This window comes from Cebus imitator, unplaced genomic scaffold (assembly GCF_001604975.1).
Source record: "Cebus imitator isolate Cc_AM_T3 unplaced genomic scaffold, Cebus_imitator-1.0 Scaffold28, whole genome shotgun sequence".
NCBI classification, from domain to species: domain Eukaryota; kingdom Metazoa; phylum Chordata; class Mammalia; order Primates; family Cebidae; genus Cebus; species Cebus imitator.
The window spans coordinates 9,681,719-9,698,878 of record NW_016107343.1 but is presented as its reverse complement, the minus strand read 5'-3'; positions in this window follow the sequence as shown (position 1 = coordinate 9,698,878).

Sequence of the window (17,160 nt, the reverse complement as noted above, 5' to 3'; positions counted from 1 at the left end):
AAAAAAAAAAAAAAAAAAAAAGTCATTTCACTGCAATTATATTAATTTTATAAATTAGATTAGAGAAATTGACATCTTTGAAATGTTGGATCCCCCCCAATATAGGACAGTTATTTCTTTCTGTTTGTAGCATAATGTTAAATAATAGTGATGATTATGGGCAACCTCTTTATGTTTTAGGGGGAATTCCCCTGTGGGTTTGCAATAAAGAATGATACTCTATTTAGTGCTCACATTTACATATTCTATCATATTAAGAAATTATCTATTTAACTCTATTTTATTGAGTTTTTAAAAATCAAGGATAACATGGATTTTTTTAAAATATCAGGTTTATTGAAAGATACTTTTCACATGGTAAAATTCAGCTTTTTAGGTACAGGGCTCAGAGATTTTGACAAATGTATTTAAGATATAGTATTTTCATCACCACAAAATGTTTCTATGGCCCCTTTAGAGCCAATTTTCCCAAGATCCCCACCACTGTTGACCACAGATTTGCCGCTTTTTACCTATGGTTTTGTTTTTTCCAAATTGAATGGAATCATACAACATGTAACCTTTTTGTATCTTGCTTCTTTTTTTTAGCAAAATGCTTTTGGGATGCACCCATGTTGTTGTATTTATCAGTAGTTGTTTCTTTTTATTGTTGAGGAGTCCGTTGTATGAATATACCATGGCTTGTTTCTCCACCATCCAGCTGACAGACATTTGGGATATATCGAGGTTTCCATTTGCTATAAATAACCTACATGTATTTGTGTGGCCTTAAGTTTCCCTTTCTTTGGGGTAAATATCTAGGAGTGAAAATCTGAATTGCATGGAAAGTGCATGTATAACTTTATAAGAATTTGCCAAACTGTTTTCCCAAGTGTTTGTATGACTTTGCACCCACATCAGCAATGTGTGAAACTTCCGGTTGCTCTGTATTCTTGTCAGCACTTTGCTTTGCCTTTTTTTGTAGTTATAAGTGTATAGTAGTATTTAATTGTGATTTTAATTTGCATTTTCCTAATGACTAATAAGGTTGAGCATCTTTTTATGTGTTGGTCTCCCGTAGCTCCTCTTTGATGAAATATCTGCTCAAATCTTTTGCCCATCTTTTAATTAGAAAATTTATTGTCTAGTTATTTTAGTAGCTTAATTGAAGTTGAAAATATTAATCTGCACTTATTAAAAGTATACAATTTGATAAGTTTTGACAGCTATACATGCCTATGAAATCACCAAAATCAAATAATAAATATATCTCTTGCCCTAAAAGTTTCTTCTTCTTGACCTGTTAAAATTCCCCTCTAAGACCTCTGCCCTGACCCTCATCTTCAGGAAACCAGTAACATGATCCCTGCCATTAAAGGTTTTCTAGAATTTTATATAAATGGAGCAATGCAGTATGCATTTTTAAATAAAATGCTGCTTTTCTCAATGATATCATTATTTTCAAATAAGTCTGTTGTTTCATGTATGAAATGAGATTCGGCACATTCAAGACGATATGACCATAGACTGTGTTGCCCCTTGCATCAATTTGCATTCCTTTACATTGCTGAAGATTAATTTAGGGAGTATTACCATGTTAACAATATTAAGTCTTCCAATCCATGAACATGACATGGCTTCATTTCTTTAGTTGGTCTTTAATTTTTTCAACAACGTTTCATAGATTTCATTGTGGAATCCTTAAACTTATTTTGTTACACTTGTTCTCATTTTATTCTTTTTTATACTGTCATAGATAGAATTATTTTCTTAATTTCATTTTTAAATTGTTCCTTAAAAATGTATAGAAAGACAATGAATTTTTGTGTATTGATCTTACTTCCTGAAACCTCACTGAATTTATCAGGTCTAATAGATCTTTTGTGGATTCCTTAGGATTTTCTGTATACATGATCATGTCATTTGCAAATAAAAATATTTTGGCATCTTTTATAATTCAGACATCTTTTATTTCATTTTCTTGTCTGATTGCCCTGAGTAGAATCTCCACAAAATATTGAATAGAAGTGGCAAGAGTGCCAGGTACAATGGCATGAACCTGTTGTCCCAGCTACTTGGGGTGGCTGAAGCAGGTTGATTGCTTTAGCACAGAGGTCTGGGCAACACGGTGATACTCCCAACTAAAAAAAAAAAAAAAAAAAAAAAAAAAGAGGCCATTTTTTCCAAGGTATAGTTTAAATCCACTGTTTCTTTGTTGGCTCTCTGTATTGATGACCTGTCTAATGCTGTCAGCGGAGTATTGAAGTCCCCCACTATTTTTGTGTTGCTGTCTATCTCATTTCTTAGGTCTATTAGTAATTGTTTTATAAATTTGGGAGCTTCAGTGTTAGGTGCATGTATGTGAAGGATTGTGATATTTGCCCTTTGGACAAGGCCTTTTACCATTATATAATGCCCCTCTTTTAATTACTGTTGCTTTACAGTTTTGTCTGATATAGGATTAGCTACCCCTGCTCGCTTTTGGTGTCCATTTGCATGAAATGCCGTTTTCCACCTCTTTACTTTAAGTTTATATGAGTCCTTATGTGTTAGGTGAGTCTCCCGAAGGCAGCAGATAGTTGATTGATTAGTTCTTATTCATTCTGTGGTTCTGTGCCTTTTAAGTGTGGCATTTAAGCTATTTACATTCAGTGTCAGTATTAAAATGTGAGGTACCATTGCATTCATTGTGCTCTTTGTTGCCTGTGTCCTTTTTTTGTTTTGTTTTGTTTTGTTTTGCTTTTTAACATGTATTTTTGTGTTATAGGTCTTACGTGATTCATGCTTTAAAGAGGTTCTGTTTTGATGTGTTTCTAGGATTTGTTTAAAGATTTGTTTAAAGATTTTAGCAGTTTAATGGCGAATTCTCTCAGCATGTGTTTGTCTGACAATACTGTATCTTTCCTAAGGATATATGATGCTTAGTTTTGCTGGATACAAAATTCTTGGCCGATAATTGTTTTGCTTGAGGAAGCTGAAGATAGGGCTCCAATCCCTTCTAGTGTGTAGTGTTTCTACTGAGAAATCTGCTGTTAATCTGATAGGTTTTCCTTTATAGGTTATCTGGTACTTCTGTCATAGCTCTTAAGATTCTTTCCTACGTGGTAACTTTGGATAACCTGATGACAATGTGCCTAGATGATGATATTTTTGCAATAAATTTTCCAGGTGTTCTTTGTGATTCTTGTATTTGCATGTCTAGGTCTCTAGCAAAGCTGGGGGAGTTTTCCTAGACTATTCTTTCAAATATGTTTTCCAAGCTTTTAGGATCTTCTTCTTTCTCAGGAACACTGATTATTCTTAGGTTTGGTTGTTTAACATAATCCCAGAATCCTTGGAGGCTTTGTTCACATTTTCCTATTTTTATTTTCCTTTGTCTTAGTTAGAAAGGGCTAATTTGAAGACCTTGTCTTTGAGCTCTGAATTTCTTTCTTCTACATGTTCGATGCTATTGCTGTGACTTTCCAGAGCATTTTACATTTCTAAAAGTGTGTCCAAAGTTTCTTGAATTTTGATTTTTTTTCTTTAAGCTATCTATTACCTTGAAAATGTTTCCTTTCACTTCTTGTATTGCTTTTTGGATTTCCTCGCATTCAGCTTTTCCTTTCTCTGGTGCCTCCCTGATTAGCTTAATAACTAACCTCCTGAACTCTTTTTCATGTAAATTACAGCTTTGATAATGTTAACTGACTTATCTTCAAGTTCAAGAATTCTTCTTCCTCAGATCTTCTCTTGACTACCTCTAGTAAATTTTTAATTTCAAATACTATATTTTTCAACATCAGAATTTTTATTTTTAAAATCATTTCTATATCTTTTGATATTCTCTATTTCATGAGACATCATTTTTATATTTTCCTTTAGCTATTTAAATTTGTTGTTGTTCTTTGAGTATTTTTAAAATATTGGTCTAAATTTATGTCTGTTAAGTCCAAGGCCTGGGCTTCTCCAGGGGCAGTTTCTATTGACTGCATTTATCCCTGAGTATAGGCCATATTTACTTGTTTTTTCCATATCTCATTATTTTGTATGGAAAAAATGGACATTTTAAATAATTGAATACAGCAGTGCTGGAAATCAGATTCTCTCTGATCCCCATGGTTTCTTGTTTCTGCTTGTTTTAGTTGATTTTTGTTTTTTGTTGTTGTTTACTGACTTTATAAACTAATTCTGTGAAGTATGTGTTGTTTGTTACGTGTGCCCACTGAAGTCTCTAGCTTAGTGGTTAGCTAACAACTAAATAAAGATTTTCTTAAATGCTGGTGTAGTCGTTTTCTACAGCTCTAAAAAAAATTTACCACAAGCTTGGTGTCTTAAAAAACACACTTTTATTTTTTCATAGTTCCGGATGTCAGAAATCTCAAATCAGGTTCACTGAGGTGATATTAAGGTGTTGACAGGACTGCATGTCCTCTAGAGGGACAAGGGGAGAATTTGCTTCCTTGCCATTTCCAGCTCCAAGACTTTTCTTCTTTGCATTTCCTAGTTGATGGGACATTCTTTTTTTCCATCTTCAAAGCCAGCAGTGTAGCATCTTGTGTCAGTCCTCATGTTACCTTGTTCTTTCGTGTCACATCTCAATATCCTTAGCTTAAGGACATCAATAAGCTTCTTTTGCCATATAAGACAACATCCACAGGTTCCAAAGATTAGGACTTGGGCATTGTTGATGGCCATTATTCAGCATACCACAGCCAAGAACTAATCTAGTCTTTGCCAAGAGGTTGTGTGTGTGTGCATGTGCTGAGGCTGACATTCAACACTCAGCCAGACAATTGACAACTTGTTCTTAGCCTTTACTTTCTGCTTAAGTAGCTAGCTCCTAATACTCCAGCTTTTCCTTTTAAGCCTTTTGTTTACTCTATTGTTCACTGCTAATCAATATCCCTCATATTAGGTAGCCACAAGGTTAAAACACTAGCCAGGAACTGCTTTAAACAAGTGCTCCCTAGGAAAAAGGCTTTTCATATTGGGTGAGCCCCAAGTTAAAATACCTGCAACCATGTAAGCAGTGTCTTCCAGGAAACCACCAGACAGATTAAATAATGACAATTCTTTGTGTATGATGTTTTGAAAGAGGTTTAGCTTCATTCTGCTCCTTCCAGTGTCTGGAAGGCTGCATTGAGAACACAGGCTGTTATTTTTCAAGGCTATCACAGAGTTGGAGAAAGGAGAGGGGAAATAATGCAATTTAAATACTATACAATTCACTGTTATTACTATGATTCTGCTATTTTTTTTTTTTTTTAATAAATGCTCCCTGGGTTGCTACAAAACTCAGTAATTACTTAAGTTCTGAAAATATTGAGTCTGGAAATTTCTGCCAATTTTTTTATTGCTTTTATGGAAAAGAAAAATGTTTGAGGTACTGAAGTACTTATTCTATTTTCGTTGATTGATTCATAAAGTTGTTTTAAAAAATGGTTATATCATTTTATATTTCCATGAGCAGTGTATGAGATTAGCAGTTCCTGCACATCCTCACCAATACTTTGTATGGTTAGTCTTTTCTGTTTGTCTGTTTTAGGTATGTAGTGGCATTTCATTGAGGTTTTAATTTGTGTTGTCCTGATAATGTTGAATATCTTTTCATGCATTTATTTGCCATGTGCATATCTTTGGTGACATGTCTTTCACGTTTCTTTGCCTGATTGCTTGCATAAGGTTGTCTGATTATTTTAGAAACATTTGTTAAAAATGTTGTCATTTCTCCACTGAATTGCCATTATACTTTTGGAGAAAATCAATTGACCATAAATTTAGAACAATAAATATAAGGTTAAATTGCATTTATGTCCAGAAATCATTGTACCTTTCCTTCTGCTAGGTCATTTGTGTGTGTGTCTGGACAGATTTTATTTAAAACTTGTCATTAATTGAATGGGGTTTAAATTTTATAGTTACTATTATAATCCTCTGTATGTGACAGGCTTCAAATTCCTCCAGCTCTGGATCTCTATTTTCTTGCAGGGCATGTAGGTGGGTATTCCTCAGTCCAATTCCATGCATAGGTTTCAGCCATCCCTGTGTGTATGTCATAGGGTAGGCTTCTCTCCTTGCTTTTACCTTATTTCTAGTGATAAACCACTATTCTGTGTTACTTGGCGTTAGTTCATGGTGCGAAGTGAGGGGATGATTCTCAGTTTTTCTGCTGTATTTTGTCCAAGTATTTTTTTTAGCATCTATGAACATGTTTATATGATTTCGTTCTCCTTAAATCTATTATTAGGATAAAATGTCAAAAATTTTCCTAATATTGAATAAATGTTACCTTCCTTCAATAAATTCCACTTGGTCACTATGCATTTTTTTTCTACCAGTTTTTATTTATAAATATTTTGCTTAGGATTTTTGAAAAAATATTAAAAATGACATTGGTTCTTTTTGTTTGTTTGTTTTGAATCTCGCTCTGTCACTAGGCTGGAGTGCAGTGGCACAATCTTGGCTCACCACAACCTCCATCTCCCAGGTTCAAGCGATTCTCCTGCCTCAGCCTCCGAATAGCTGGGACTACAGGTGCACTCCAGCACACCCAACTAATTTTTGTATTTTTAGTACACATGGGGTTTCACCATGTTTGCCAAGATGGTCTTGATCTCTTGACCTCATGATCAACCCATCTTGGCCTCCCAAAGTGCTGGGATTACAGGCATGAGCCACTGTCCCTGGCCTGGTTTATTATTTTTTAATAAAGAATTTGCCTGGAGTTTTTTGCTTAAAAAATAATTTGAAAGTTACTATTTAACTTCATAAGCTAACTTGCAAGATGTTCTTCTTTTACCATTCTTTGAAACAGCTTAAGTAGAATTGGAATCACATATTCTAAAGTTTTGATAAAATTATCCTATAAAATATCCTTAACATTTTGTGTGTGTCAGGGAGGGGGGCATCTTTTCAGGGACAATTTATTCATTTAGTTATTTTATTTCTTCTGGGGTCAATGTTGGTTAATCATAGTGTCCTAAAATACTTTTCTTTTGTCGAAGCTCTCAAACTTGCATACAATTGAACAGAACCTTTTCTTAAGAGCATCTTAATATTTTTCTGCCTATATGATTCTTATTTTTCATTTTTATGTTTTCACTTTCACTTTTTTCACTTATTAGGTTAAATTGCAGTTCATCTCATATGCTGATTTATTTCAAATCATTAACTTTCTTGTGCATTAGTTTTTTTGTTTTCCTGTTTTCTAACTCACTAATGTCTGCTTTTACCTTTTGAAATTCTATCCTTCTCTTTATATTGTTTTTTCGTGGTGTTTAATTAGTTTACTTTTGTTCATATTTCATTTTTATGTTTTATAATCTGTTCTGTGTTTTCTGTAATTTCTATGTATCATTGGGTTTCTTAAACTTTGATTTTGTTTCAGCAATAGAAATTTCCCCTTCACTATATTGTTAAGTTCGCTAAGTTCATGTTCTACCTTGTCCTGTGTTTTAACATCTTTTCTCTGGGTTCTTGTAATTCTGCTTTAGGGTATAACTTTTAGAGGCAATTGTTTTTTTTTTTTTAAATTATTTTATCTCTTTTAATTCATGCTCACACTCTTCATCTGTTCTATTGCAGAATTTTCTGGTATTTTTTGTCTGTTAGTAAGTTGTGTTTTTTTACTGTTATTGTTATTGCTTAGAAATATAATCCACATCAAGTTTATTTTTGTGTATAGGTAGTATTCCAGTTTCTTTCTTGTTTTAGTTTGCATATGTTTACCCTATGGTAAAAATGGTATTTGTTAAAAGAGGACTTTTTTTCCCATTGAATGGCCTTAGTGCCATAGGCAATAATAATTGATTGCATATGTATGAATCTCTTTCTGGACTCTTTTGTGTCACATTGGCTTCTCTATCAATTATTATGCCTGTCCTGATTACTCTAGCTCTAGAGTAAGACTTAAATCAGATAGTATCATCTTATAACATTTTTCTTTATTTTTGAGATTTGTATGGCTATTCTTTGTTCCTTGCATTTTCATATTAATTTTAGAATTAGCTTGCTGATTTCTACAAAAGATCCTGCTGGGATTGTTATTGGGATTGTGTTCAATCTACAGCTCAATATGGGGAGATGAACCAATTTGAAACTTCCAATTCACAAACATGGCACATATCTCCATTTATATAGTTTTTGTTTTTTTATAAATAGATTCATGTTTTCTTATTTATAACTTTTGATGTTTCCCTCTTTTTATTATAGCATCATTCTATCAATGCTTTTCCTATTACCTTATTATGATTCTTGGATTCTCCTGGACCTGCTCTTTGCAGGAGGTTCTTATAGAGGGAGAGGGGATAGAGTAGTCTTCTAACTGATACAAATATAGATTGCTTCCAAAATATATGCTTGTTGTTTTATTCTTTATAAAGACGTTTCTGATTTTTGTTTGTTGATTTTTATCGTATTGACTTCAACCACCAATGTTATCCATCCAGTTTGCTGACCATATTTTGGTAAAGAATGAAGTGGGTCCTACCCCTACAAGAAGTATATTGCTACTATTTTTGAGATCTGCCACTGTTGGGCACTCGTTCTACACTTCTCTTCACAGCTTCACTGCAATCTCAGCAGTTGTTGGAAGCTCTTACATCTTTTTTCAATATGCATATTATATCTTTATTCTAATTTCATTTAAAATTTAATTTCAGAATGTTTTTGCTTTGTATGAATTCTAAGAAAGAGGAAAAAAAGATGCTGAGTTATATAGCCATGTTAAAATAAAGATTCTAATTTTGAAAATCATATTTAAAACAGAATATATTAAGCTCCTAAACAAACTTACAAAATAGATTCTCCATATAGTACAATGAGAAATTATCTTATAATGTTCTCAGTGTCTACCTTGAGATGTGGGAGTTCTAGAGTCCCATCATCTAACCAAGAAATCTCCATTTCCAAAATATATAATCTTAAATAGAAAGGCCTATTATGAAAGATTAAAACTAAATTAATCTGAACAATTAGTTAAAGCAAAAATCCTTCAATATTTTAATTTTTCTAATAGTCTTTTATCTCTATTCAGTTAGACTCATAGGACTTTGGCATTTAAGAGCTGAAAGAGATATTAGATTCAGTTTTTCAGAAAATTGAACTTAACTGTCTTGACACAGAGGCCACAGTTGACTGGCAGAACCACAGCACTTAGATAGACAGCTCCCAGCCCTTTATTCTTTTACTGGTACCTATAGCTTTCTTTGCTAGATCTGTAATAAATTATCAAGGGTAATTTTTTTATTTCAATATGAGAAAACAGATTTGAGTTAGATAAGGCTGTGTACTTTTGTTAATAACAAAACTAGGACTAGAATTTCGGTCCACTCAGGGTGAAGAATCTTAGTTATTGAAAGATCCAAATATTACGACAATCAACGGGAATCACCATCTCTTCCATGTACGTATATATTTTTTTGAATGTGATGTTTCAGAATAGTTGTAATTGCTTTGATTTTAAAGTCTTTGGAAACAAAGATCTGGGTATACAGTGCATTAAAAATTACCCAACAAACTATCTCATTGGTAGCTGTTGAAAGGGTGCTTTCTAATGGTGAAGGTCTTGTTCAGAGAGTAGTTTATGCTTAGGTGTTTCACTTCTCTTCTTCCTTTTCTTCTTTTCTGATCTCCTTACCACCTCCCTCACGTATCCAGATCACACCAAGACCACGAGTAATGAATGCTCACAAAAAACCAGTTGCAAGTCAAGACTGAAGGAGGCAGGAGACATCAAGTAAGGACACAGCAGGGGTAGGGGAGACCCAGGGGGTCCTGGAAGCTGGGAGTTAAGAGAAATGTAAGGATCTGGAAACAAGACATCCACAGAATTCGTATATAGTCCGAGGCTATGAAGATCAGAAATTAAACAAGTAGCCATGGCAGTAAACCTAAAGAATTGGGAGCCACAAGTCCTGAAAATTGAGTTAGATAGTAATCTCAAGGAAAAACTAGCTTGGAGCAGATGAGGGCAGAATCACTATTTTGCACAACTCTAGGGAGTACCGTTCATGTTGTCTACTGTGATGAACAGGCCAGCAACACTGGAAAGCTGACAGTGTCTTTAAAAGGTTAAAGTTGAGTCAGGCATGGTGGCTCACACCTATAATCCCAGCACTTTTGGAGGTCAAGGTGGGTAGATCACTTGAGGTCAGGAGTGCGAGACCAGCCTGGCCAACATGGTGAAACTTTATCTCTACTAAAAATACAGAAAAATTAGCCAGGAACGGTGGTGTGTGCCTGTACTCCCAGCTCCTTGGGAGGCTGAAGCAGGAGAATCGCTTGAACCCGGGAGGCGGAGGTTGCAGTGAGCCAAGATTGCACCACTGCATTCCAGCCTGGGGGACACAGCAAGATTGTGTCTCAAAAAAAAAAATCATTAAAGGTGAAACATGGGGATGTAGATCTCTCCTAGTAACTTCTACTGTTAAACATGCTCTGGAGAAAAGTACTGAAACTCATATGAAGGTTATGTCTCCTCAGGAATGTTTGCATGCTGGTGAAAATCAAAGCAGTAAGTAAAAGGACTTAATGTTCAAATGGGAAAGACTCTGTGGGAAGAGGGGGTTTACAGCATTTTTGGGTTCCCTGAACCCTCTCATTGGTTGATATGCTGCCTGGGAGCCTAAGCACCAGACTTGGTAATTGTAGAGTTTTGGGGTGAGCACCCCCACTCAGCTCCTCAGTTCAATACACATGCCTTTAATTTGATGTTTTTTAATTCAGCTCCAAGACTGTCGTCAGCCATTTTTTCCTCTCCCCTTTAACACTGACCACCTTGTTCCCTTTTATACTGTGAACAGAGCCAAGCAGTGTGCATTGAAATCCAACATCCTTTGTGTTGCTTGAGAAATCTGAGGCTGACATCTCCAGGGCTTTTTTGTTTCTCTTGCCTCTCTCCTCCCGTGACCTGCCAACTCCTTTTGGCTTTCCTGAGCTTTCGTCATGTCCCATATCGACTGCTCCCCTTTTCTTTATTTGCAGGATGCTGAGGATAGACCTTGTAGCACAATGACGCTGGCTTTGGGCAATGATTAGGTCAGCCTCCAACGCTGGGCACATGGGTCCAGTGATATTTCACCAAGCCAGGGCTGTTGTTGCTTCAGCCACTCATAAAGGAACCAATTGATTTTTTTTTTCCAGACTGCTATTCTAAACTCCCAAGGTCTTTTCTGGGATTTTAGTCTGCTTCTTTAAATGATCTTTTTCTGTTTCTTTTCCTCCTTAGCCCTGTGGTCCTCAGGTACCCGGTTTACTAATTACCCCCAATGCTGGCACCTGACAGCAGGTGGCCACAGTTCTGTTAATTATGTCCCCAGGCTTAGGAATTCTCTTTTAATGACATCCAATCATCTACCTCTGACTCTTGGGCTGAAAGCAGGTTGCAGGCACACTTATCTTCCCCTGAGCTCTTAAAATCTATTCTTCTGGCCTAGCACCTTAAGATTCATGTGTGATGCCTTGAAGGTACATGATAGAATAGCCAAATACTTAATGCTTTCTACAGCAACTGGTGGAGTCACAGCTATTGCAGAATCAGATGAAGGGGGAGTCAGAGAATGGCCAGCATCACCTCTATTTACTAGGCAAACAAGCCAGCTGGGAAGGTGTTAGCCAGAGGCATTCTGGGTAGACCTGTAGCAGAGTTGGGCCCTTGTGTTATCTCCCTCAATCTCCCCAACCCAATGTAAACTGTCCTGGTTGGCCGAACAGAGGTTGTGGCTTTCCATAGAAAGTCAAATGAAGAGTAGAGGGAGCTGTCTGAAGTGAGTGAGAAAGACTATGTTATAGGGTATAAGAGGCTTGGGTTTTGAGAGAAATAGACTCTAATCAGTTACAATATTCATTCAGAGTGACTGGGCCTCTGTTTTACTCCATAAAATGGGGGAAATGTCTATTTGTGTTTCCTTGTTTAAAGTTCAGCCAAGAGAATTAATGGTGCAGTATTTCCAGAAGGCTTGGTATTATTCCATGGAGGCAGGTTTTGTGTACATACATGTAAACACAAAAGATATGTAGATATATAGATAATCCCTCATTGCCTATTTTCAAATACAGAAAGAAGTGACTTATGGGTGAATAGGGGTGTGAAGCAGAGAGTTTTGACCAATTTGTAGGTATTTTAAAGCAATCGTGATGGATGTGAGGAAAGAAATCAATGGAAAAATATCAATAGGGATTTCACTGTAAATACAATATGCTAACAGTCTAGTCATCAAAAACACTGCCTGTCTGTAATGTGAGTAAATTAAAAAGAGGAAATAAGATCTTTGCATATAACTAATAAAAATACAATAAAAATGCACTTAGTCTCACAACTGATGAGGTGAGGTTGGGGTAAGGTGGGGAAAATAGATAAAATCAGTCCTGTTCGAGGTTAAAGGTGTCTTATCTGGTCCACATTGCAACCACAATTTTTATATATGTGTCACTGCAATTGATTCTCATGACACCACTGTAAGATTGCTAGCGCAGGTTTCCCTTTTATATGTGAGGAAACTGGCCCAGGGGTTTTACCAAGGATCATACAAGGTGCACACAGGGATGTTTGAACTTGATCTTGGTCACGTCACCTGAGCTAGGGAACTTCTTAAAATTCCACATTTTCTCTGGGAATTAGGTATTTTCTTTGAGACCTAATTTCTGTCCTGACACTCTGTCCTCTCTCTTCAGATAAACTTGTTTTAATTGGTCTCTCTTCAATGACTCGGTAACCTAGACCCATTGACTGCCTGTTCTCTGTAAATAAGACCTTCCTCTTGAACCAACGACTCCCCCAGGGCTGCCCTGAATGATGATGCATCATCCGGCCCTGGCGAGTCTCCAACCCCTCTCTTCAGTTAATTCTACCTGAGAAGCCTCCCAGACTGGAATTTTTGGACATTGCCCAATCAAAGGGAAGCCCCCAGAAGGAGAAGATAAGAAGGAAGTAATATAGGCACTGCCTAAAAGAATGTACACTAAGATTTCTGGCAGCTACATAGTTTCCCTTCCAGATGCAGGTTGGCCTGCTTAGAAATAATTCAGATTTTCTTGCTGAGCTCACTGATTATTTGTCCACCATTCACTCCGGCACTGATAACATAACATTCAAGAGGGATTTTTAATTTGTACTTGATTTTGTTAGGTCTTCTCTTTCATGCTTTCTCTCTCTAGTCATTGAACTCACTGCACTTCTCTCTCTCTCTTTCTCTATCTCTCTCTCTGAGATCGTTTGAAATCTTCTCAATCAATTAACTTCCCTCCTCTCACTTGCAAATATATTTAGGAGCTTTGGTTCTCACACAGGTCAGGGTGCCATATTAAGAATGCCGTTGGATGTGCAGGTTAATAAATATGCCTGTGTTACGACCCCTGCATCCACATCTTTGTACCAGGTTTAGACTCAGAGAAAAATCATCACCATCTTAGGTCCCTTCCATCTCCTCTCCACCCCTGTAGTAATTTTTCCTGACCACTGGGAGACTGAGACAGGGAGCAGTGGTAAAGATTTATGGCTGTTCCTTGATATGTGTAAAGAAATTGCATCATTCCAATGAGATCTGGCTCATACAATAGACTGTCCCTGCCGGTTTGGCTATGTTCTCTGCTCTGCAGACAACAAAGGATGACAGGTTGTAAGTTCCAGCATCAGAAGAAAGCAACTGTCTTCCGCTGGCAACCTTACTTGTCAACCAGCAACTCCAAGAAACAAGGTCATCTAAGGACAGGCAGGAGTTGATGTGTTTGAAAGTAGAAGCAGCAGCAAAGAAAGCGTTGACTTCAATTTCGTGACATTACAATGCCATAGGCTCCCCTTCCCTCTACACGTTCCTTCTTTTCAGAGCCCATGCCCATCATCTCTCATCTCACCCTGGTACTCAGGTCAGAGTGTAAGAACTAGAGTAAGAAGCACTGCCATTTTCTGAACGTGCTCCATGGAAAGAACCCCAGGACAGCCTTGGTGGCTACGGAAGTTGTCTACTGAGTAAATGTCTATCAGTCGTCTACACCACGCCTAGCTAGCTTGGCATCACCTGATACCAGTAAGGAATTAGGTATCACCCATTAGATTTCTTTTCAATGGAAGGTTCCCACATATTTAAATTCAATATTCTAAATCCAGTGAGGAGTAAAACTATAAATAAAACATTAATTATTTTTAATAAATATTTTAAATCAGGATTTTATTTTGGAATAATTTTAGATTTATAGAAAAGTTGCAAAGATAGTGCAGAGTCTCCATATATTCTTCACCTAGTTTCCAGAAGATGTTTTCATACATGATAAAGCTAACTAAACCTTCCTTATTTATTTATTTATTTATTTATGAGATGGAGTCTCATTCTGTCCCCCAGGCTGGAATGTAGTGGTGTATTTTCAGGTCACCGCAACCTCCGCCTTCCAGGTTCAGGCAATTCTCCTGCCTCAGCCTTCTGAGTAGCTGGGATTACAGGCAGCCGCCATCAAACCCAGCTAATTTTTGTATTTTTAGTATAGACAGGGTTTCGCCATGTTGGTCAGGCTGGTCTTGAACTCCTGGCCTCAAGTGATCCACTCACTTCAGCCTCCCAAAATGCTGAGATTACAGGCATGAGCCACCGTGCCTGGCCTGACTAATGCTTTAAATAGGACCAATACAGACATTTAAAATGTGTTAGGCCCATCTAATTTGCAGCACCACCTCTTCTCAAAGCCAGGGTTCTTACCGCCTACTCAGTATCTAATTCCTTTTTGGCTTTGGGATAAGGCTGACCAGTGTAGGAGGAACATTAGCAGATCTAGTGCCATATCCTGGCCCTCAGCCACAAGTTTCTCTATGGACAACCCAGCCAGCCCTTGGGTCCCAGGTCTGAGTAAGTGCACCTTGGAGATCCACACTGGGAGGAGTGCTCCCATTAAACCTCCATCAGGATACCTGAAGCAAGAACTATGCTTATTTCTTGGCTTAGAAAACAACTTACTCCCTTGACCTTGCTTTTTGCCCGTCCTTTCCATGGGCTCCCAGACGCCCTGCCCAGCTCTCGCTGCTTTCCAGGGTGTATTCCTGGTACCGTCTGTGTTTGGGTCTTAAATGTTTCCTCCCTAGACTCTATCTACTGCACTGTCACATCACCTCGGCACCCTCTACTTGCCTGATATGAGGCCTGTTGTCACCACACTCTCCACATTTTGTGTCCTAGCTGCTGGACTGCACTTTCTCTTGATCCCCATTCTCTTCAATTAACTGGTCTAGACCCATGTCCAGACCCTTCCCAGGTTTCTCCACTCTGTTCGCACTGAAGATGCCAGGCTTGATTACATCATGAGTTAAGATAATACTCACTTTATCCAGTAATTTTTACACAAACATGTACTGACTCATACTTTCTAGGCTCCATTATTCAGGGCCATGATGATAGTTAATACAACTGTTTCCAAAGAGCTTGTGATCACAAGAGACAGGCAAAAAAGCAAGGGTTGCTGAACCACAGGGTGGTAGCTAAGAAGCAGCTAGCCCAGGATAAGGGAAGAGGTAGCACTCAGTTCTCTAGAAAAGGGCACAGAGCAAGAAAAGCAGGTTTGAGGAGAACAATAAGCACTGTCACTTAGGGCATGTTCTATTTGAAGTAGGTACAGGACATCCAGGTGAAGATGTCCATTAAATCTTGGAACAGAAGCCTGGAGATCAGAGGGGAATGTGGGCTGAACTTTGGAAGTTACCCAAATACAGGGACAAATTGAATCCTAAGGCCACCCAAAGATCCTGGGTAGAAGGAGAAGAAGGTTAAAAGGGGGCCTGAAGGAATTCACTTAAGGGATGAGGGGGAAAATATTGAGTAATTTCTGAAAGCGTCTGTCCATCTTGGAGCGCTAAAGACACAAAAGAAGTGGCATTCACTCATGCCCTCTGTTCCCCACATCTGAACTGTCTTCCCATAGTGCAGTATGCCCAGGCAGGCAGCAGCTGGACACTGCTCTTTGCTATTCCTGGAAAATGAACAAGAAAGCTGAATGTCTTGACCACTGCCATTAAAGCGTAACTCATTCTCCTCCAGGTTGTTCAGGGTTCTGGTGAAGTCAAAGCAGAAGCTGTGGGATCTAGGCACATCCACAGTCCCAGAATGGATTTTTCTATCCTCATCCATAATGTGAGGGGAAGATACTGCTCATTAAGTGGCACCTGGAGAAAAGCAATCTGTGCTCCCAAGACAGAGGTTCCCTGGGAATCCCAAGGCAGCAGGAGTGGGATTGGAACTAAATGTCCAGGTTCCCAAAGAACTTCCAATGCAATGAGGACCCCCAAATAGGCTAACTGGTTAAGAATAATCTCTAGACTTTGTACTTGGGAACTAGAGAAGCAAGTATGTGGATCTGTATCTGGCAAGAAAAACAAACATTGAGACAAAAAAGTGTAACTGTAATGATAGTGTCCAGAAATATAACAGGCATATCAAGCTTCCAAATTATTAACTGTGTTGAATTAACTCAGTGATAAGTAAGATGATTGATTAATGATGAATATCATTTTAAAGCTCCAGAACAGGGAAAAAGTAGCATGATTATTATTACACTGTGGATCTTTGTCAGCTCTCTGTTTTCAAGGCTAATCCACAATATATATGTTTCCCTGGGAAATTTAAGAAAACAATATGAGTTGCTCTTGATTCTCCAACTGAAATATTTATTCAAACAAAACAAACTCTTGAGTCTCCAGCAATCAGTCAGATGTTCTAACAGGATTCTCAACCCGCTTGAACAGGAGGAGGATCCCAAAGAGGTATTTTTAAGTAACACAGATGAGTTATTGTCAGGGGCCTGGGTATCTATAAACTTCAGGCAAACACTATCCTGATCCTGTTAATAGAGAAGCCTGGAGCCTTGATAAGCCCCCTGTATCTCACTGGAACAAGTTCACCCAGAGAGAAGACACAGGAACAGAACAGTCTCTGCTGCCAGTGGGGCTCACTGATGCTGCAGACGGCAGGGAAAAGGCTGGAAATTGGAAGAAAGTCTGAGAACTGCATGCAACAGTATCTTTGCTGGAGTGCAAGCTTTTTCTCATCTGTCTGGAAAGCAGTCACATGATTTGTCCTAAAAAAATTTCTGCAATCTTGTATCCTAAGAATAAGGAAGGAAGGTTAATTTTCTCATTTGATCTTCTTATCATTCCTATAAAGAACAGATATCAACATGCCCAATTTTCAGAAGGAAAAGCAGAAACTTCATTTATTTATCCAG